The 23,905-nt window shown below is 45.5% G+C and overlaps 1 long non-coding RNA gene across 4 annotated transcripts in view; it reads right to left on the minus strand.

Annotated features, from left to right (window-relative positions):
• The window catches only part of LOC138430407 (uncharacterized), a 33,962-nt gene extending 10,057 nt beyond the window's left edge, over positions 1–23,905 (minus strand). Inside the window, exons 1-2 of one of the 4 annotated variants that reach the window (XR_011253150.1) lie at positions 23,746–23,899; positions 15,290–15,484 (exon numbers count right to left, since the gene is read on the minus strand). This is a non-coding gene — a long non-coding RNA (uncharacterized lncRNA). Of the gene's footprint in view, positions 1–15,289; positions 15,485–23,478 lie in introns of all 4 variants that reach the window. The other 3 variants (XR_011253151.1, XR_011253149.1, XR_011253148.1) reach the window with 3 other exon arrangements.

Raw genomic sequence — 23,905 nt, forward strand, 5'->3', positions numbered from 1 at the left:
GTAATTGAGGCACGTGGGCTCATTAGTTTTGGCTTCTGGACTCTAGAGTACAGGCTCAATAGCTGAAAAACAAAGGCTTAGTTGCCCCACAGCATGTGGGGTCTTCCTGGGTCAGGGATCGAACACACGTCTCCTGCATTAGCAGGCATGAGTCTTTACTGGGCCACCAGGGAAGCCCGAAAAGCCCATTTTGAAATTTCAGTACTTTTAGTCGAACATTTGATTCTCTTCTCCAGCATTCTGTCTGGCTGCACTGCCCTTCCATTTACACGACAGAGGTACTGGGGCATCCCTGACTTATTCCCAATTGTAATGAAAATGCCTTTACTTTTTTAAAATTATTTTTTTATTGGAGTGTAGTTGCTTTACAGTGTTGTTACTATCTGCTGTACAGCAAAGTGAATCAGCTACACGTATACATATATCCCCTCTTTTTTGGATTTCCCTCCCATTTCTGTCGCCTCAGAGCATGGGACTGTCATACAGGCTCCCCAGGTGGTGCTAGTGGTAAAGAACCCACCTCTCAATGCAGGAGATATAAAAGATGCGGGTTCGATCCCTGGGTCAGGAAGATCCCTGGAGGAAGGCACAGCAACCTACTCCAGTATCCTTGCCTGCAAAATCCCATGGACAGAGGAGCCTGGCATGCTGCAGTCCACAGGGCCACAGAATCGGACACAACTGAAGCAACTGGGCGCACACACACAGAGTGAAGTAAGTCAGAGAGAAAAAACAAATATCATGTATGAAGGAAAATGTCTTCACTTTTTAAAGGCAGGGCTGGCCCAGGGTGAGGTAGGCGTGACCCTTGCCTCGGGCGCAAGATTTAACAGGGTGCCAAAAAACTCAGGAATCAAAATAGATAAAATTTAAATGCAAGACTTCGAAAAATAAAAATTAATGCAAAAAAAAAAATCCACGATGAACAAGAGAGTAAAATGTTAAAGACAAGGTTGATTATTAGTGATTTGTTTTGGGGGGTGGGCTCAGGCTCCAATAGGGCTTGGCTGGGCTCTGTGAATGAACCTTTTTTTTTTTTGTTCAAGTTTTCCCCATTAAGGACTTCCCTAGCAGCTCAGTGGTAAAGAATCCACCTGCACAGTGCAGGCGACACAGGTTCGGTCCCTGATCTGGGAAGATCTCACAGGCTGTGGAGCAACTAAGCCCAGGAACTGCAGCTACTGACGCTCACCTGCCCTGGAGCCTGTGCTGCAAAGCAAGAGGAGCACTTGCAGTAAGAAGCCCTCACACTGCGCTGGAGAGTAGCCCCTGCTCACCACAACTAGAGAGCAGTCCGAGCATCACTGAAGACAGCTATAAGTAAATAGCTAGCTGAATGAAATTATATATAAAAAAGAACCGACCTTCCAATGCAGGAGACTAGGGTTTGACTCCTGGCCAGGAGTCTCCTGCATTAGCAGGCATGAGTCTTTACTGGGCCACCAGGGAAGCCCGAAAAGCCCATTTCGGGCTTATTAATAAGCTCTCACATGCTGAGGGGCAACTAAGCCCGTGCCCCACACCTAGAGAAAGCCCACGTGAGGCAACAGAAACCTAGTGCAGCCAGAATTAAAAGTTTTTCCAGCGCTTGATGGTGCAAACCATTCTCTCGTCGTGGATACAAATGGAAGGACCCAGGCTGGTCACCCAGGACAGAAGTCACATTGTTGGTCTGCAGAATTAACCTATAGCACACTTGTGGTGTAAGAGATAGTGTCTCCTATTAAAGATGAAGACAGGAGGTCCTTGTTTCAATTCAGTCTTCCATTCACTGTCAGGCCCTGAGCACGATATTTAATGAATGGATGGCCTTCCCATCCTGGGAAATTGGAAATGATTGTCCTTACTGCTGGGCTTGAAGTGGGTTGAACAGGAGAGCAACCCATGCTGGCCTCACTCCCATGAATGTGTTTTTCCCCTACCACATACAAGGAGTGGAGAAACTTTTAAAAAATCTTTTGGCCACACCACATGGCATATGGGATCTTATTTCCCTGACCAGGGATTGAACTCGTGCCCCATGCATTGACAACACAGAGTCTTAACCACTGGGCTGCCAGGGAAGTCCTGGGAAGCATTTTAAGTGAAACATGAAGAAAGGGAATGCAGTAGAAACCCACTATTAAGTATTATTTAATGGCTGCATAATGTTTCCTGTCCCAATAAACATTATCTGACTCTTCCCCTATTAAATACATGAACTGTGTCTTATTTTTGTGTAATAAATAGTGTCTTGGTATTTCCCTAAGGATATGCTCTGGGCCTTTCTTCACGCTCTAGGGCTTTACCCAGGACCCTTTAAAACTTTTTTTTTCTTCAATCCAACGTCCAGGTCCTCAGAAAAGGCGCGGAGGTGTGGGGCTGGGAGAATGTTCACTGCCCCTATGGTGGGAGCTGTAGGCAAACATGTTGAAGGTCTCTGCTTATATATATAATTGAAATATACTTGATTTACAATATTGTATTACCTTCTGCTGCACAGCAAAGTGATTTAAGGTCTACATATACTTTTCCATATTCTTTTCCATTACAGTTTATCACAGGATATTGAATATAGTTCCCCAAGCTGTTCTGTAGGACCTTGTTGTTTATCCATCCTAGATATCATAGTTTATATCTGCTAACCCCAAACTCGCAATCCTTCCCCTCCACCCTCCTCGGCAACCACAACTGGGTTCTCTGTGTCTGTTGAGCCCATTTCTGTACTGTAGATAGGTTCATTTATTTCACATTAAAGATTTCACATATAAGTGATATCATATGCTATTTGTCAAATTCTGTCTGACTTACTTCACTTAGTATGATAATCTCTAGGTCCATCCGCATTGCTATATGCCCACAGGCCCTGTGTGGGCACCTCCAGGCAGCTCTGCCTTCCCTATTGTTATTGTTCGCTTGCTCTGTCATGTCCAAGTCTTTGCAACCCTGTGGACTGCAGCATGCCAGGCTTCCCTGTCCTTCTCTATCTCCCAGAGTTTGCTGAGACTCGTGTTCATTGAGTCGGTGATGCCATCCAACCATCTCAGCCTCTGCCTTCCTTGGGCTGCACCGGACGCCTCCTCCCACCTGACACTCTCCCTCCCCAGTTTCCTTGCAGGCTGCTCCCTCAACAATGTCCACACATATTTAATCCTGCCTTAGGTCTGCTTCTCAGAGGATCTGACCTAACACAGTTCCTTACAGGAAAGAAAACAGAATAAAAAAATCACACATACCCAAAAAAACCTCCAGTGTACCATTTAGAAAGCACAGAACCAAATACACAAGTTTATTTATGGGTAAATTTACAATAAAAGTTCTAAGAAAATATGAGAGACAGTGACTACTGTCGCAGGAAGGGGAGAAGTTTACACGCCTAGGACCAGGCTGGCTGCTCACCTTCAAGACTTCCTGAACTTCTTTTAATTTTTTTAAATTGTCAAAATAACCCTCAAGCAAAACAACAGCATAAGGCAAATAATTTAGCCAAATATGCCATGTCACTTCAGTCGTGTCTGACTCTTTTGTGACCGCGTGAACCACAGACCACCAGGCTCCTCTGTTCATGGGATGGAGTGGGTTGCCATGCCCTTCTCCAGCGGATCTTCTCAACCCAGCGACTGAACTCATGCCTCATGTCTCCTGCACTGGCAGGCAGGTTCTTTACCGCTAGCACCACCTGGGAAGCCCTGTGTCTCCTGCACTGGCAGGCAGGTTCTTTGGGAAGCCCTGATACACGAATATTAAACACCCTGGCAATCCCAGTCAGGTAAGAAGATAGACTGAGCCGACCTCCCCTGAGGCCTCCCCAGTGCTTTTCAGAGACCAAGACCCCGCCATGTGTGCCCTGACCATCTGGATCATGTGGTCATCACGGCCTCACCTCTCCTTAACCGTTTTCCACTGAGCACCCAGCCATCAACACTGAGTACATCACATTCAATTCATCGGCTTCTACTTCTCTATTTACCCTTGCAATTTACTCACTGAAGACACTGAATCGATTATTTGTCGGAGAGAATTTCCCTTGACTGAGATTTTGAGGACTGTTCCTACAGCGGAGGAGAACACTGTCCCCTGTCCTCCATGCTTCAGCAGACTGGTGGTGGGAAATGGAGGCTGAATTGATTCAGTCTTTTCTGATATTTACCAAAATTCAAAATAATCATTCTCCAAAGGTGACCAGTTAGGTTGTTTTGTTTTCCTTAGTGTCATTCAGAAGTCACAGAAAACTCTATTTCGAAAAGATACACGCACCCCAGTGTTCAATGCAGCACTAGTTACAATAGCCAGAACATGGATGCAACCTAAATGTCCCTGAACAGAGGAATGGGTGGAGAAGATGTAGTGCATACGTACAGCAGAATACTACTCTGCCATAAAAAGAATGAGCAAATGCCACTTGCTTCCCTTATGGCTCAGCTGGTAAAGAATCCGCCTGCAATGCGGGAAATCTGGGTTCGATCCCTGGGTTGGGAAGATCCCTTGGAGAAGGGCAAGGCTACCCACTCCAGTATTCTGGCCTGGAGCATTCTACGGACTATATAGTTCATGTGGTTGCAAAGAGTTGGACACAATTGAGTGATTTTTTAACTTTACTTTAATGCCACTTGCAGCAACGTGGATGGACCTAGAGACGAGCACACTAAGTGAAGTCAGTGAGACAGAAAGACAAATGCCATATGATACCACTCATATGGGGCTTCCCAGGTGGCACCAGTCGCAAAGGACACACCTGCCAGTGCAGGAAGCATGAGAGATGGGGGTTCGATCCCTGGGTCGGGAAGATTCCCTGGAGGAGAGCATGGCAACCCACTCCAGTATTCTTGCCTGGAGAATTCCACGGACAGAGGAGCCTGGTGGGTTACAGACCATGGGGTCGAAAAGAGTCCGACAGGACTGGAGCACTTGGCACTCACATATGCGCTTGCAATAGCCAGCTGGCTCTGTCGAGGCCATTACTTCAGCGCCCTCAACTTCCGCCCTGTGGTCCAGGGTCGGCAGCGAATGTTTGCCATGAGATCTTTCTGGAACAGGTATGTTCTGTGTTGGGGCTCGTAGCGTATTATTTAAAAGTGGCCCGTTGTGCTGGCCTGACAGACAGGAGATGAAGCCACAGTCGCCACACCGCCCTGCTGGCATCCTGTTTCTCCTTAAGGCAGTGTCCCGTTTTCCCTGCTGGTGCCAGTTTCTCAAGACTATGTGACCACTCGACTGTGAGAGTCCCTCCAACTATGTGACGCAAGACCCCCGCTTCAGGCTAAAGATAAACTAAGACCCCCTCCCTTCGGGGCACAATATCCCATCGATAGGGTGTAAGAAGAGTTGGCTATAAACGGAGAGCACTGGTTTCTCTCTATAGCCAGTCCCTTTTTTTCTTCCTATAAAAAAATCTTTCTCTCCCTGAATGCCCAGCTCTCTCTTTTTCTCTGTGCTCACCATACATTCTGGAAGATTTGTTCTGGATTATGGCTGTCCGCTGTTTCATCCACAGTAAAGCTGTCCTCCAAGTTGCAAATGGATCAGGGCATTAAGGAGGAAATCGGATTAGTAGAATTGCTTCAGGCCAAGATCTTGCCCTGGGTAAGTTCATCCTCCTGCTGCCTAGGGGTCATCTGGATGAAGGTGGTGTGTGTGGAAGGGGAGGAGGGATCCTGGGCCTTAGAGAGAGAATCCAGCAGTGTTAGCAGACACTGGAACACATTCACTGGGTTTTACTTTGATGGGTCAGTGAAAGACAGAGTCTTCAAAGGTTAAAATATGCCATCAGCAGCCATAATGAAAGCAACCAAGAAAGTACTTATGTAGGATTCCTGAAGAGCAGCATCTTTGGTGGCAAAACAACAATTTCTTTTACAGGTTAACTAAGATAATCAGCTTAATTTTGAAGAAAGGACTCCTTCTGCCCCGTAACTCTGGATGTAAAATAAATTGAAAACAAACTCTCTCATCTAATGACTCTCCCCATCCCCCCTCAATCTTGCTTGGATTCATTTGAAACCTGAGATAACGATGGGAAACAGGCAGCTGTTTCTATGCATTTCTATGAACAAGAAATTAGCTAAGCAAATTTACATGGGCAAATATTTCAGGGTATTAGTTATTGAACTGAACTGAAGGAGAAAACAAAGTCTGACACTGTTTCCACTGTTTCCCCATCTATTGCCCATGAAGTGATGGGACCAGGTGCCATATCTTAGTTTTCTGAATGTTGAGCTTTAAGCCAACTTTTCCACTCTCCTCTTTCACTTTCATCAAGAGGCTTTTTAGTTCCTCTTCACTTTCTGCCATAAGGGTGGTGTCATCATATCTGAGGTGCATATCTGAGGTTATTGGTATTTCTTCCAGCAATCTTGATTCCAGCTTGTGCTTCTTCCAGCCCAGCATTTCTCAGGATGTACTCTGCATATAAGTTAAATAAGCAGGGTGACAATATACAGCCTTGACATACTCCTTTTCCTATTTGGAATGAGTCCTTTGAAACAGTGTCAGACTTTATTTTTCTGGGCTCCCAAATCACTGCAGATGGTGACTGCAGCCATGAAATTAAAAGACGCTTACTCCTTGGAAGGAAAGTTATGACCAACCTAGACAGCATATCTAGGAGAAGGCAATGGCACCCCACTCCAGTACTCTTGCCTGGAAAATCCCATGGACAGAGGAGCCTGGTGAGCTGCAGTCCATGGGGTTGCAACTGAGCGACTTCACTTTCACTTTTCACTTTCATGCACTGGAGAAGGAAATGGCAACCCACCCGTGTTCTTGCCTGGAGAATCCCAGGCACGGTGGAGCCTGATGGGCTGCTGTCTATGGGGTCGCATAGAGTCGGACATGACTGAAGTGACTTAGCAGCAGCAGCAGCAGATAGCATATTGAAAAGCAGAGATATTACTTTGCCAACAAAGGTCTGTCTAGTCAAGGCTATGGTTTTTCCAGTAGTCATGTATGGATGTGAGAGTTGGACTGTGAAGAAAGCTGAGCACCAAAGAATTGAAGCTTTTAAACTGTGGTGTTGGAGGAGACTCTTGAGAGTCCCTTGGACTACAAGGAGATCCAACCCATCCATTCTGAAGGAGATCAGCCCTGGGATTTCTTTGGAAGGAATGATGCTAAAGCTGAAACTCCAGTACTTTGGCCACCTCATGCAAAGAGTTGACTCATTGGAAAAGACTTTGATGCTGGGAGGGATTGGGGGCAGGAGAAGAAGGGGACGACAGAGGATGAGATGGCTGGATGGCATCACGGACTCGATGGACATGAGTTTGAGTGAACTCTGGGAGTTGGTGATGGACAGGGAGGCCTGGCATGCTGTGATTCATGGGGTCGCAAAGGGTCGGACATGACTGAGCGACTGAACTACTACTAAGGAGAAAACTTTCCAACATGTAGCAATATTTATTCCCAGTGAAAATGAATACACTAATTCTAATGCAAATTTTTTTCTGTAATGTTATATATCTATTGGAATATAATTGCTTTACAATGTTGTGTTAATTTTGTAACCAGAAAGGGTTAATTTTGAATTTATGTTGCATCTGTTTCTGTGACTGTAACCCTTTTTTGTTATTAACCCTACATAATGGCCTGCCTCAGGGAGATAACCTGAGCTGCCCTCCCACCTGTGAAGGACTGCAGGCAAGTCAAGCACATCCCCCTGCCTGAGGCTTCCCATTCCAGGGGACATTTGCAAGGATTGAATAGTCTTTTTACTTGGTTTCCTCACCTTCCCCCACCCCTCATCTCTGAGGTATGAAAGATCCTGGTAACCAGGCCCTGACAAGAAAGTTATTTTGAGGCACTAGCCTGGCATCTTCTCCGTCAGCTGGCTCCCCAACTAAAATCTGTTCTTGCCTCAATGCTTCCTCTCTCAGATTCATTAGCCTGCCCTGTGGTGAACTGAGTTAGCCTGGACTCAGTAATAGTTTCTGCTGTACAAGGAAGTGAATTAGCTCTAAGTATACATATATCCCCTCCCCCTTGGACCTTCCTCCCTCCCACCTCCCATCCGCCCAACTAGGGCAGCACAGAGCACCTGAGCTGAGCTTCCGGTGTTTAATTCAAAAGGACACACGCACCCTAATACAACTTTTCAGGAGCAGATAGAGTATTGTGCTGTGGCTATTTTGTTCAAGGAAGCACTTCAAGGTAAGCGGAAATAATTCCTTTGTTTTTTCTAATTCAGACTGTCTTACTCCACGGAAAATTTTCTCCATTTTCTCTAAATTTACGGAGGTTTTAATATACCTTTGTAAATGTTTAACAAATTCGAGTAACACTCCCCCATTTCTAACCAGTCTATATTCCAACAGAAACTTCATATTTACGACAGATGTATCATCTGTTCTCTCTTGATATTGCTGATGGAGTAAAGAGAAGAAAAAACAGAAAAAACAGGGCATAAGAAGAAAAAACAGATAAAGCACATCTGCGGGTTTGGCCAGCAATAAAGGCAGGTTGGGGTGTAAGATTTTGGATGCCGATCAGAAGCAGACAGAGATACTACCCTCTTTGCACATGGCTGAGGTTGCCTCTCTTGATGGATAAGGACCTGGAAAAAGGAGTTTCTGAGCTTATTCTGAAGGAGAACCCAGCAGGATAGGGACTTGGTCCTCTGGTGAGATGCAAGCAAGGGGGACCCAGGCTTTCCCTCCTCACACATCTGCCTTCAGTGCTCGGTGGAAGGGCAGGATGGCTCACCTGAGCAGCAGGGACTCCTGAAAGAAGTTGTGCTGGTTGGTGTTTCTCCGGATGCTTCTAGAATGCTGGGATGACTTTGGTGGTTTCATGGGAGCTGGCTGGCCACCAGGGATCAGGAGGGGGTAGACAGGGCGCTGAGAAGCAGGCAGGCCAGAGTCTGCTGTGTGAGTTGCTCTGCCCTCAGTTCTCAGGAGCAGGTCTGTGTGTCTGCAGTGATGCTGAGCAGAGAAGCCAGGAAGCCGCTCATGCATATGTATGTTAAGGTGGCTGTGGCAGCAGAGACTGGCTGGAGTTGAGACAGCCGAAGGCAAGAGGGTTGGCCAGGTGATCTAGGACCACTTGGTGATGCCCAAATAATCACACGGGTGACCCTTTGTGCCCAGGAAGGGCTCTGCTGTTTGCAAAGAACTTTATATCTGTTACCATGACTACTGTTCACAAAATAATTAGGGAAGGTGCAAGGCATAGCTTCTTCTTCTTTCTTACTTTTAACTATCAAGCAAGAAACTTAGAGACAGTAAGAAGCTTGTCCGTGTCCATGTAATAGGGAAGAATAAATCTCACTCCATATTAAATCTGTTTCTTTTAGTTGAGTCTTTGTGTTCTACTGCGTGCATAAAGAATGCTGCCATAGCCTGAAATACGCAGGATAGCCCATTCGCAGAGCCCGAAGGCTCTGACCTTTAAGGGTAAAACACTTTTCCTTTTGTATAGAGATAAAAAGTGGCCGAGCAGAGAATAACATTTGTCCTGTTGGAGGTCTATAGGAATACTGTGACCTGATCTACCTGGACAGCTGTGGGAACAAAGGACTCCTACACCAAGACCTTTGCAATGATCAACCATGCCCCTCCCTCATGTGTGTGCTAAGTCACTTCAGTTGCCTGTGACTCTTTGTGACCCTATGGACTGTAGCCCACAAGGCCCCTCTGTCCATGGGATTCTCCAGGCAAGAATACTGGAGTGGGTGGCCATGCCCTCCTCCAGGGGATCTTCCCAACCCAGGGATTGAACCTATGTCTCTGAAGTCTCCTGCATTGGCAGGCGGATCCTTGACCCCTAGCTTTATTTCTCCACTATTTACCGTTCTTTACCATTACCACTATTCCCAGTGTTATTTTTCTCTTTTGAAAAGTCAAACCTACAGAAATATTGATAGAACAACACAAAGCATGTAAGTGCTGTATGCTTATAACCTAGATTTCCACCAATTGCTAACATTCGGTCACATTTTCTTGATTTTTATCTACACATTCTCCCCACCCCACCACCATTGTAAAGTAACTATCTGGAGGGAACTTGCCTAGTGGTCCAGTGGATAAGACTCTACACTTTCAGTGTAAGGGGTGCAGGTTTGATCCCTGGTCAGGGAACTAGACCCCACATGCCATGAGGTACAGCCAGAAAAAAAAAGAAGTAGTTATCAGGAAAGTGGGCCTCCCAGGCGGTACTAGTGGTAGAGAACCTGCCTGCCAATGCAGGAGACATAAGAGACTCAGGTTCGATCCGGGTCAGGAATATCCCCTGGAGAAGGAAATAGCAACCCACTCCAGTTTTCTTGCCTGAAGAATCTCATGGACAGAGGGGCCCTGTGGGCTACAGTCCAGAGAGACACACAAAGCCAGACATAACTAAAGTGACTTAGCACACACACACATCAAGAAAGTAACTTAGGGTAAGAAACTTGTCCATGTTCATGTAATAGGGAAGAATCAATCTAACTCCTTGGAAAACAAGCTATGACAAACCTAGACAGCATATTAAAAAGCAGAGACATTGCTTTGCCAACAAAGGTCAGTGTAGTCAAAGCTATGTTTTTTCCCATAGTCATGTATGGATGTGAGAATTTGACCATAAAGAAGGCTGAGTGCCAAAGAATTGATGCTTTTGAATTGTGGTGTTGGAGAAGACTCTTCAGAGACCCTTGGACCGCAAGGAGATCAAACCAGTCAATCTTAAAGGAAATCTGGGGGAACCCTGTTTTGCTGCTTTCTCAGGAATGTCTCCTGGAATTTAATCTTACTTATTCTCTCTTCCTTGCTTGCTCTTCCCTCTGCCCTTAAGTTAGAAGTTCTGGCTGACATGTCAGCATTAGCTAGATACTGTTCTGCACGCAGAACAAACTCTCTTATCCTCAAAGACCTTTCTTTACAACTCTCATGTGATTACCTCTAGACTTCCAGGAGGACCCTTAATCCCAGAGTTTTGATCTCCGTCTTGCTTTACTGCTCTTAGTTAAAGATTATAAGTTACCAACAAATATGCACTCAGCATATGTGGTTCAGCGGGTAAAGAATCCACCTGCAATGCAGGAGACCTGGGTTTGATCCCTGGGTTGGGAAGATCCCCTGGAGAAGGGAAGGGCTACCCACTCCAGTTTTCTGGCCTGGAGAATTCCATGGACTGCACAGCCATGGGGTTGCAAAGAGTCAGACACGACTGAGTATCTTTCACTTTTCATGGATTTTGGGCTTCCCTGCTGACTCAGGTGGTAAAGAATCTGCCTGCAATGAGGGAGACCTGGGTTCGAACCCTGGGTCGGGAAGATCCCCTGGAGAAGGGAATGGCAACCCACTCCAGTATTCTTGCCTGGAGAATCCCATGGAGAGAGGAGCCTGGCGGGCTACAGTCCGTAGGGTCACAAAGAGTCCAGCACGACTGAGTGAGTAACACACACACACAGCGTTTTGTCAGGGAGTTGCTCTTCTGCGACTCTGCCTGCACTGTCTCTCATCATCCTGTGTGTTTGTGAGAATTAGCCAGTGTACAACCGCCACAGAAATCAATCCTGAGTGTTCACTGGAAGGTCTGATGCCGAAGCTGAAGCACCAATAATGGCCACATGATGTGAAAAAGCTGACTCATTCGAAAAGACCCTGATGCTGGGAAAGATTGAGGGCAGGAGGAGAAGGGGAGGACAGAGGATGAGATGGTTGGATGGCATCACCAACTCGATGGACATGAGTCTGAGCAAGCTCTGGGAGTTGGTGATGGACAGGGAAGCCTGGCGTGCTGCAGTCCACGGGGTCGCAAAGAGTCAGACAGGACTGAGCTACTGTACAACAACAATAAAATCTAACTCCATATTAGATTTGTTTCTTTCTCTTTGACTTTTGAATTCATCCCCAAGTCCAGGACTTTTCAACAGCTTCACCAAATAAACCTCCATTTTTTAAAAAAAAATTGATGCAAGAAATTACTTGCTTGCAATAAGGTGCCTCATTCCGGGATGGAGCAGGGGGAGGTAGAGCCCAGCTTTTTTATCCAGTTGCGTAGCTGGCAGTGTGTTTATTGAAGACAGCCATCTTCGAAATGCGTGCCTTGGCAAGCAAAGCTTAAGTCAGTCACTTGGATTAGAAAAACAAACAGAAAACCCCGCTGTCCAGGCTGCACTACGGTCCCTTCTCCTTTAGTTGCCTCCTGGCCCCCCGACTGCCTGCTCTCGTTTTTGTTTGTTTCATCATGACAGTGAAACTGTTCACAAATATACCAGTGACTTCCTCAGTGCTAGGCAGAGCTGACTCTCAACACTTTAGCCTGCATAACACTTTTCAGCATTTGACCTTGTCTGCATTCTTGAAGGTACCAGCTAGTTTGAGAAATCTCAAGAAGAGTTCTTCTGTAGCAGAAGATGGAGACTCACCGTCCACTGCTCTAGAAGGCTAAAAGTTGCAGGGAAGCAGATTCTCTGTCATTATGAGGAAGAAAACACACAAATATAAATGTTCAGAAAAGGCTCTGTGACAGTTTGTTCAGGTCCAAGAGAGGTTCTGTTTTTCTAAATGTTTGTGTTATTATCATCATACTGTTGGCATCACAGGGAAGAGATGAAAAGCAGGTGGAAACTGGGAATATCATTGCTACTCTTTCGAAAAAGAAGATTGATGAGATGGCAGGAAGATTGGCTGGTAGGAAACATCAGTGCCATTTCAAAGCAAAATCTAACCATCTTCATGGCCATGGAGAGGAGAAAAACTTGAGGACCCCTCTTGAGATGTCATTTTCTCTCTGTTTTCTTAGGGGGAAAAAATCTTACTGATTCAATCAGATAAATCAAAAACCTGCCTATACAAGTTGCCTATTTTAGTTACTTTAGAATCAAAATACTTATCTTTGGTAAGTAAAGGTGGAGAAGTTATGGAAAGGAACCTGACTCTAACTATAAACTAGGTGGAATAGATGGAAGAGTGGGAATTCAAACAATATTGCAATGAACTCTCAACTTTCATTTAAAAAAATATATGATGATGTTTTTCACATTCAATGTATCAGTATATCGTGACAAAATGAAAAGTCAATTTCAGCTGTGTATATTTTAATCGTTTACCTAAAATGATTTGAACTCACCAACCTAAAAGCCCAGATGAATATATTAAACTGCTTATTGTATTTTTTATGAATTAAAACTTTATGTTATAGACAGGACACAGTTCTGTTTGGTGATATTTGGCGTAGAAAATGGAACTGAACAGTGGTCTAATTAGAACTAATTAGAAATAATTAGAAATAAATTATTAGAAATAATATGGGTTTAATTAGCCCTTATTCCCGATGACAGACTTGGTCAGTTGCCAGATATCTATATTTTCTTTTCACTTGACTCTTGCTGAAATATTGCCTCTAGTAGAGTTGCTTGCTGCTGCTGCTAAGTCGCTTCAGTCGTGTCCGACTCTGTGCGACCCCATAGACGGCAGCCCACCAGGCTCCCCCATCCCTGGGATTCTCCAGGCAAGAACACTGGAGCGGGTTGCCATTTCCTTCTCCAATGTATGAAAGTGAAAAGTGAAAGTGAAGTTGCTCAGTCGTGTCTGACTCTTAGCAACCCCATGGACTGCAGCCTACCAGGGTCCCCCATCCACTGGGATTTTCCAGGCGAGAGTACTGGAGTGGGTGTCATCGCCTTCTCCGAGTAGAGCTGCTTACTGTGCTATAAATAGATGACTTGGGAAGAAGCCAGAAACCCACTGATGGGTGAGATATGGGTAAAAATTATTGGAAAACCTCTTCCTAGCTAGGAGTCATTATTTCTTCATTTTACATTTGAAGGTCCTTTCTATAGATCCCACTCTTAATTTAATTTTTTTTTTTTTTTGGTTGGATGAGGTAACTTGGCCTAAAGGCTTAAGGAAATTTGTGTAATATCTAGTGGAGTCCCTTGCTTCAATTTATTAGATGTCAGGGTTTCCTGCATAAACTCTCCTGGCCTCTAAGGTAGAACTCACCTATGAAGTCCTGTCTGACTCGAGCTTTTCTGTATGTCAACAGGATGTGGTTTTGTTTGTTTGCTTGCTTGTTTTCGATTAAAATATTAAAGTGTTGGCTTTACAAAAGAACTTTACAAAATGCAGAGACACAAATACAAAAGAAGTAAAATAGCTCAGTATCCTTCCACCTAGAGGTAGCAGCTGCTAACATCTTAATTAACCTCTGATTCCCTTCCTAGGCACGGACACACTTACCTGTATTAAATGTGGTAAGGCTTACATTCTTCTCTAATTATTGCCTTTTATCCCCAAATGTTTAATAAGAAATTTCAAAATCCATAGCAATTCAGAGAAAACTAACATCCATTCTGACTTCATCACCACCTGACTTCATCAAATTGAATGCTTTGTCATGTTTGCGTCAGATTTTTTTATGGGAGGGGTGGGAGGAGAATAAAATGTTCTGTTGGTATTCCTTTTGTGTGTTTCCCTAACAGCCTCACTCCTTGTCCTGCTCCCGCCATCCTTAGAGGCGCTTTGGTGGGTTTTCTTCCAGCCCATATGCTTGTGCTTTTACTACTGCCTTTTCGTGTGGATATTCACATTTGTTGGCGTTGTTTAGTCACTAAGTCATGTCTGACTCTTTGCAACCGCATGGACTATAGCCTGCCAGGCTCTGTCCATGGGATTTCCCAGGCAAGACTATTGGAGTGAGTAGCCACTTCCTTCTCTAGGGGATGTTCCTGAGCCAGGGATAGAACCCACCTCTCTTATGTCTCCTGCATTGGCAGGAAGATTCTTTACCACTAGTGCCACCTGGGAAGCCTGGATATTCACATGCTTATCACTTTATCTATAAGTGAGATAGAAAATGCTATGTGTGTTTCTATTTTAATGTAATTAAATCTGTCAGTCTTTTCCTTTAGGATTTCTGCCTTGGTTGATGTATCTAGGACAATCTTTGTTGCATCAAGTCTGTGTGACTTTTAATCTGTAACTTTTTTACTATTTTACAATGGTCAAACAACTCCATTTAGAAAAATTGTTTCCAGAAGATATGTCTTTTCTATGGTTTAAAAAAAAACAAATGGGCATTTACAAGATATATGATTTTCTAATTTGACTTTATCATACTTCAGCAACCTCTTCATATCTAGAAGGCCTAGATAGAGTGCGTTTCCTTTTGCAAGGTTGAGTGAAAAGTTGAGAGCAGCTTTTTCACATTATAGACATAGGCTTTCTATAACTGGACAGTCTACCCAAAGGGCAATGGGCAGTTCCTATTGGCTGCATGCGGTAAGTTATTCCACTATTTCTGTTAATATCTTTCGATGACAAGGTCTTGGTAGAACCACTACCAACTGCCGAATGGCTAATTTCTATCCTTTGCCCACCGCAGCTCCGCTCACCTTCAGCGCCATTAAGGTCTTTGTCAGTCTCCACACAGGAGTGGTCACCTCAGGTACCGGATCCGCGCGGGTCCAAGGCATCCACGCCCACCTGCGAGGGCCTGGTGGAGGCTTGGCCTAAGCCCTGCAGCCTTGGGCCAAGAAACTGGTCGTTGGTCAGTGAGATCTGGGCTCTGAGTGGCCACCGCCGTTAGGCTGCAGAGGTGAGGGTGAGGGTGAGGGCGAGGTTTGCTGTGGCTTCCAGCGGGTGATGGTGGTGAGAGCTCTGAGGCCCCGCAAGACACAGCCAAAGCTGTCCGAGTGAGTGCACCCCCAGTTCACCTACCAATCAGGGGCCCCGGTCCGGCCCAGGGGCCCCCGGTTCGCCCGCCTGCAGGAGGTGCCATCCGGGGCCCCCAGTTCACCTGCCCACCAGAGGTCAGAGGACCTGGAGGGCCCCTGGGTTAAAGGCAGCCATCCGCTTCTCACCGTGCTCCCTGCCGGAACTGTATGTGCTGCAGCTGCTAAGTCACTTCAGTCGTGTCCGACTCTATGTGACCCCATAGACAGCAGCCCACCAGGCTCCCCCACACCTGGGATTCTCCAGGCAAGAACACTGGAGTGGGTTGCCATTTCCTTCTCCAATGCATGAAAGTAACAAGTGAAAGGGAAGTCGCTCAGTCGTGTCCAACTCTTCAAGACCCCATGGACTGCAGCCTACCAGACTCCTCTGTCCACAGGATTTTCCAGGCAAGAGTATTGCAGTGGGGTGCCATCGCCTTCTCTGGGAACTGTATGTAATATTCTTGAAATGCAAAGATTGTAGACATGTAGAACAGATCAGTAATTACCTGGTATTAAATAAGAGGTGGGCTGGGTAGAAAGGAGATACGACTGTAAAAGGCAACTTGAGGGATCCTTGTGATAGAAGTGTTCTGCACTGACTGAATTATATCAACCGTGACTAGTTTTTTGTGATTATGGTTTCAGTGTGTCTGCCCTCTGATGCCCTCTCGCAACACCTACCATCTTACTTGGGTTTCTCTTACCCTGGACGTGGGAAAACCACTACACCATTCAGGTATGACCTAAATCAAATCCCTTATGATTACACAGTGGAGGTGAGAAATAGATTTAAGGGACTAGATCTGATAGACAGAGTGCCTGATGAACTATGGACAGAGGTTTGTGACACTACAGGAGACAGGGAACAAGACCATCCTGTGGAAAAGAAATGCAAAAAAGCAAAATGGCTATCTGGGGAGGCCTTACAAATAGCTGTGAAAAGAAGAGAAGTGAAAAGCAAAGGAAAAAAGGAAAGATATAAGCATTTGATTGCAGAGTTCCAAAGAATAGCAAGGAGAGATAAGAAAGCCTTCCTCAGCGATCAGTGCAAAGAAATAGAGGAAAACAAGAGAATGGGAAAGACTAGAGATCTCTTCAAGAAAATTAAGGATACCAAGGGAACATTTCATGCAAAGATGGGCTCGATAAAGGACAGAAATGGTCTGGACCTAACAGAAGCAGAAGATATTAACAAGAAGTGGTAAGAATACACAGAAGGACTGTACAAAAAAGATCTTCACGACACAGATAATCACAATGGTGTGATCATTCACCTAGAGCCAGACATCCTGGAATGTGAAGTGGAGTGGGCCTTAGAAAGCATCACTATGAACAAAGCTAGTGGAGGTGATGGAATTCCAGTGGAGCTGTTTCAAATCCTGAAAGATGATGCTGTGAAAGTGCTGCACTCAATATGCCAGCAAATTTGGAAAACTCAGCAGTGGCCACAGAACTGCAAAAGGTCCGTTTTCATTCCAATCACAAAGAAAGGCAATGCCAAAGAATGCTCAAACTACCACACAATGGCACTCATCTCACACGCTAGTAAAGTAATGCTCAAAATTCTCCAGGCCAGGCTTCAGTAATATGTGAACCATGAACTTCCTGATGTTCAAGCTGGTTTTAGAAAAGGCAGAGGAACCAGAGATCAAACTGCCAACATACGCTGGATCATGGAAAAAAGGAAGAGAATTCCAGAAAAACATCTATTTCTGCTTTATTGACTATGCCAAAGCCTTTGACTGTGTGGATCACAAGAAACTGTGGAAAATTCTGAAAGAGATGGGAATACCAGACCACCTGACCTGCCTCTTGAGAAACCTGTATGCAGGTCAGGAAGCTACAGTTAGAACTGGACATGGAACAACAGACTGGTTCCAAATAGGAAAAGGAGTACGTCAAGGCTGTATATTGTCACCCTGCTTATTTAACTTATATGCAGAGTACATCATGAGAAACGCTGGGCTGGAAGAAGCACAAGCTGGAATCAAGATTGCCGGGAGAAATACCAATAACCTCAGATGTGCAGATGATACCACCCTTATGGCAGAAAGTGAAGAGGAACTAAAAAGCCTCTTGATGAAAGTGAAAGTGGAGAATGAAAAAGTTGGCTTAAAACTCAACATTCAGAAAACGAAGACCATGGCATCTGGTCCCATCACTTCATGGGAAATAGATTGGGAAACAGTGGAAACATGTCAGACTTTATTTTTCTGGGCTACAAAATCACTGCAGATGGTGATTGCAGCCATGATATTAAAAGACGCTTACTCCTTGGAAGGAAAGTTATGACCAACCTACATAGCATATTGAAAAGCAGAGACATTACTTTGCCAACAAATATCCAACTAGTCAAGACTATGGTTTTTCCTGTCGTCATGTATGGATGTGAGAGTTGGACTGTGAAGAAAGATGAGCACTTTTGATGCTTTTGAACTGTGGTGTTGAAGAAGACTCTTGAGAGTCCCTTGGACTGCAAGGAGATCCAACCAGTCCATTCTAAAGGAGATCAGTCCTGGGTGTTCACTGGAAGGACTGATGCTAAAGCTGAAACTCCAATACTTTGGCCACCTCAAGCGAAGAGTTGACTCATTGGAAAAGATCCTGATGCTGAGAGGGATTGGGGGCAGGAGGAAAAGGGGATGACAGAGGTTGAGTTGGCTGGATGGTATCACCGACTTGATGGACATGAGTTTGAGTGAACTCCGTGAATTGGTGATGGACAAGGAGGCCTGGCATGCTGCGATTCATGGGGTCGCAAAGAGTCGGACATGACTGAGTGACTGAATTGAACTGAGTCAAGCCATGGAAGAAAACAGAAGAGGACACTCAATATACCTGTGAGCCCCTGGGAGATCTCAGATACCTATTCAGAACTACAAATGAGTGCCATTCTAACAAATACCCCCCAAATTAAGTTTCTGGGGATAAGATTTCTCAGGACAGCTCTAAAGAGCCAACACAGCTTGGCAGGGGTTGTACTCCAGAACAGACAGGAGATAGATCTTCTGAGCCCTGAACAAGGAGGGACTTGAGCCATCTGAATGGTAAGTGTTGTTTCTGGGTAAATACCTCCAGCTAAGTTAAAGAAAGTCTCACAGTCCTCAAGAAAAACATTCAGACCCTACAAGATCTCAAAAAACGAGCTGGAGAGTTCTCTGGGTGCCTACAATCTCCCTTTGGGGGATCTTCCTGTGATGGGAATTTGGAGTTGGCTGATGCCCCTGCTAGTCCTTGTAATCACCATATTGATTCTGCTTATGATTGCTCCATGTATTATCAATTGTCTAGCTCGTTTTGTTTCTGCCCAGGTCAACAAGCTACAACATGCATTGTCAGTTCAACAAGGATATATAAAACTATAGCCGACCACAGAAAATATCACTCACCCTTAGATGGACACCACTATAAAGACTCTGAGGCCTGAGACTGGCAAGAGGGGGAGGCCCAATGCCCCTCACCATCCCAGTTCAGCAGGAAGTAGCCAGAAAGACCTTGACGCCCATATTCCCAAAGAATTTTGCCTCCCATCTCTTGAGGGGGGGAATGTTAGGTAGTTAGAGTAGGAAAATGGAGTATAGAATGGCGGTGGCTAAAAGACAAGGAAGGGAGAAGCCCATGAAAACAGAACAAAGGAAGGGCCGAGGACCAGAATGAGAACCTCAGGCAGAAGAAACAGCATTCGAGGCTAGCCCAGCTCACATCGGGCAGGCCCAGGGGTAGGAGAAAAACATATAAAAAGAGGAGTCAGAGGGACAGGGGTCTCTCTCTCTCTCTCCTCTTCGCGTCTTTTGGGTCAGCATGCCCTCACGCCTCAAGGATGTATTTTCCTTTGTTTTCTAAATAAAACTGAGGTGGAGCATGGAGCTGTAACACTGGTCCGTCACTTCAAGTTTTTGTTGTGACAAGACAGAACTGAGGAAATTAGACACTCCTCCAACACCTCCTCTGGCCCCGGCCTCTCACACGTGCTACGGTTGGCCATTTGCACTGGCTGTGGATTCCTGGAGTGGCTCCTTAAGTTGCTGGCCTGCTCTCCTTAGTGAACATTCCAGTGCTTGAGTAAAGGGCCTGCTGCCGACTTGGGGCCAGATCCTTTGTTTGTTGGGTGACTTAGGGGCCAGGTGCCTTGGTAGGGCATAGGGGTGAGTCGGATGACCTTAAGTGACTCTTCTGTTGGCTCCCGCTATTGCAGGGCATGATGGGAGGTCATGATTCTGGATGGGGTGCCCTTGGTTTGTTAGAGGGCACATAAGACTGAGGGTCCTGGCCCATGTAACCAGACACCTTAGGAGACAGCTTCCCCAAAGCAGGGTTCTATATCGTGACCCTGGCATGGATGGATCTAGGGAGGTGGGAGAGCACAGAGATTTTTGCATCCACCCCCCTCCTGTCTGGTAGTACTGTAATATCTCTGGTTGTGGGGCCTGGGGAAGCCTTCTACAGCCTTGTTGGAGGTGGAATGGGGGTTGCGGGGCTTATCTGTAATTAGGCCTTCTGTATAGCCACGGCTGCTAGGCTCCTCTTAAGCTTTGGCATAGTTACTGCCACAAGTCAGCTGTGAGTCTTCACTGGATCATATCTTTTTTTTTGTCCTGGAAAATTGGTTTGCAGAAAGGAAAGGATAAAACCCTTACCATTACTCAGCTGATTTCATGAAATGTAGCTGATGGAATGCGTTTTCTGAAGATCTTTTAATTTGAAAAATATATTCTTTATCTGACAGGTAGATCTTAGTCCATTTGTGATTTACATAGTCTAGAAATAGCAAAATGTGATGAAAAGAATTTTCAAATATGTGGAGTGCATTTTAGGTATTAATATTTTAAAATGTCTTCTATGATTAGAAAGGAAAAATACCTTTGGGCTTGATTTCCTAAATTCAGAGCTTTCCTTAAATTATTCAAATTCTTCTGCATTGTACTTAGGGCATTATTTTGATATTAAATAGTACTAAATGGGAAGAATCAGAGGAATCTTCATTCAGTTGCAGCAGCCACCTTCTCAGGACTCTGGGGTTGTTGCAGGAGAAGAGTGGTCTACTGGCAATGACTGCTGTGGAATCAGGTGGATGTGACAGAGTGTATCCCAGCTGTTTAATAGCTCTGTGAGCTTTTCAACAATTTACTAATACTTCTCTTGGCACCTATATATAAAACTTGTTTGTTTAGGAATGATGATACTGATTGTAAAAACAGTGATTGTGTGTTTTCTACCTATATCCATGCCCTTTGCAATGTGATTTTACAGCTGGTTCTGTAAAAAGTGAAACAAAAGATGGAGAGACAGAAATCTGTCCTTTAAACTTTGTGAGGCTGGTCTTGAAAGGTTGTTGTTGAATCACAATGCCGCGATTCTTGGCCCCTGGAGGAGAATTCAATCTGAGGTCAGAGACGAGGCTTGACCGCTCAGAGCTTTTGTGTAATAAAGTTTTATTAAAGTATAAAGGAGATAGAGAAAGCTTCTGACATAGGCAAGAGAAGGGGGGGCAGAAAGAGTACCCCCTGCTAGTCTTCAGCTGGATGTAATATAGTCACTAGCAGTCTGTTAATGAAAGAAAAGAATGTCTTAAAACTCAGAATGGCACCAGGCCCCTTACCCATAAGATGTATTTTGGGATAATCTTGGCACCAAATGCTTTATCTTGGGCCATAAAATGATTAACTTGAATCTTGAAGAAGGGCAGATCACCATACAAACAATTTCATTTACATAGATTAGAGGAACAATATCTGAGTATAACATACTGGTTTGTCAAGCGGAACAGACTTGAAGACAGAGTTTGGGGTAAATGAATAGTATATTAGCATAGCTTAAGATAAACATTTCCATAAGAAAAAGGCATTGGTTATCTCTAGGTTGGAGAATAGTTAACTTCAGGTGAAACCAGGTGTCATGGCATCGCAGAATTTTAAGAGAAACCTCCTTTTAAATTTGTATAGAGAAGGAAAAAATAGCACTAGTTTGCTTCCTCCTGCCGCTTAAGAGAGATAAAAGTCTGACACTTGCAGGCTATTTCCTCTCTTTGGAGACCCCTGGCCTTCCTGCCTGTTACCCTCTCAGTCTCATGTGCTTTGGCGAGAAATATGCAGTAGGTATGACCCTGACAGCTTTGGGCCTAGGCTGGAAAGATCTTGAATGTTTTGCTTTTTCTCTGGATCCCTGCTCTCCATGAAAACAAGCCCATATGAGCTTGCTGGATGACAGCCAGGTGCCCAGGTGGCCCCCAGCTCAACCCTAGAAGTAGAGCACCCTAGTCAACCAGCAGCAGACCATACACGCACCTTGCTGTCCAGGTGAAATGAAAGAATGGCTCAGCTGAGCTAAGCTCACTGTGCTGACCATGAGTCCAACCACGAGCTAGCTAGGTTTTGGGGTGGTTTATCATCCAACGGTAGCCAATTAGCACACACAACCAATTAACATGCACACCCATTCCAAGCTGGATGCCAGGTCCAGTGGCTAAGACAACTAGCTCCCAATGTTTGGGCCCTGAGTTCAATCCCTGGTCAGGAAACTAGATCCCACATGCCCCAACTAAATCAATAAATTTAAAAAAACACTCCTTCATCTGTGTACTTCCATGTGTTGACACAGCCCACAGAGGGGCACTGTTAATGTGTTTGTGGATTTCCATACCAGTCACAGGAAGAATGGTGGAGAAAAGGAGAGACAAAGCAGCCTGGCTCCGAGTCCTCACCAGAACTTCTGGGACCACAAGTCCTTGCACAGGGTAGATCATATACTCTTCCTGGCTGTTAACTTCCCCTACTGCAGCTGCTGCTGCCAGTTTCCACCCCATGTGCTATTGCAGGGTGGTTGTGATCTTGTCTGCCAACACCAGCCCACTTGTGGTGGCAGCACGGCTCTGTGATGGAGAGGACTGTGAAGGCAGGTTCAGGCTGAGGAGGAGGGAGGCCTCTGCTACCAGCTGCTGCATCAGCTCCATTTCCAAGCACTGCCCCCCCTTCCCTGCTGCTCCCACTCATAAGGAGGCACTCAAGAGCTTCAACCAACAGGACCTGGGCACTCAGGGAGCTTCCCAGTCAGAGAACTTTCTCGATTCACCTTCACTGCGTATATCTGATTAGGATATATTTGTAAGCACAGATATTTATAGGTACTCTGTTTGTGTTTTGGACTTGCACCCAGACCCAGAAATTTATTTTTTTAAAAAACTGAAAATTTTTTGAGGAGTTGATAATTAAATTCCCTACTTATTTCTAACTTTATTGCCTTATGACTTGGAAATGTAATGTGTAAAATTCGTGTCCTTTTTACTAATTACATCCTTTTGTTTACAGGATATGCATTTATTTATTAGCAAGACTGTTGGCTCAGGTTTTTAAAAAATTCATTTTGTTACCACAATATTTTGGATTTCTACATACAGGTCAGTTATGTTTCCAGTTTTGAGTGCTTTAAAAAAAAAAAACCATTCTGGCCCTTCATACTGTCTCTTAGACTTTTCCTCTGGAGTCCGTGATCTAATACCTTTTTTGTCTATTAAGACTGCTTTGGCAGGCTTCCTTGGTGGCTCAGACGGTAAAGAACCTGCCTGCAATGCGGTAGATCCGGGTTCCAGCCCTGCGTTTGGAAGGTTCTCCTGGAGAAGGCACTGGCTACTCACTCCACTATTCTCGCCTGGAGAGTTCCATGGACAGAGGAGCACGGCGGGCTACAGTCCGTGGGGTCGCAAAGGACACGACTGAGAGCCACTAATACTTTCACTTTCAGCTCTAGATGCCGGGTCCAGAGGGAAGATTTACCGCAGTCCAGAGGGAGAGAGAAAAAGGAGGCCTTCAAAAGGCAATTCCAGGTCCCTAGGTACCAGGTACTGTACTTCTGTTTTAAACTGGACTTACTGTTTCAGACACCCAGCGTGGGGCTTCAACGAGTTGTCCGTAAAGATCTGAGTAACCACGGAGGCGCCCCACGCCCCAGCCTCACTGCACTTGGCGGCGGAGCGGGGACCAAAGGAGACGGTGCGGCCAGAGGAGTGCGCAGAGCGGCAGCTGGCCCAGCCGAGCTCCAGGAACCCCAGGCTGCGCTGCGCGGGCTGCCGGAAGTGCAAGCCGCTCGCTGGTCAGCGAGAAACCCAGTCTCACCACCAGCATCTCGTGGAGACGTACCTGTCTGCAGGGTGACTCCAGCCACACTGGGCTCCCCGCCTCGCTTTGTCTCCGCAGGCAGGAGGTGCTGGGGAAGAAAACGCTCTCTTCTTTGCGTGGCAGGACCTCCCGCCGGAGGGAAGGCGAGGGGTAGGGGGGGCTCGCTGCGCATTCTGGGAGC

This window comes from Ovis canadensis, chromosome 25 (genome assembly GCF_042477335.2).
Source record: "Ovis canadensis isolate MfBH-ARS-UI-01 breed Bighorn chromosome 25, ARS-UI_OviCan_v2, whole genome shotgun sequence".
NCBI classification, from domain to species: domain Eukaryota; kingdom Metazoa; phylum Chordata; class Mammalia; order Artiodactyla; family Bovidae; genus Ovis; species Ovis canadensis.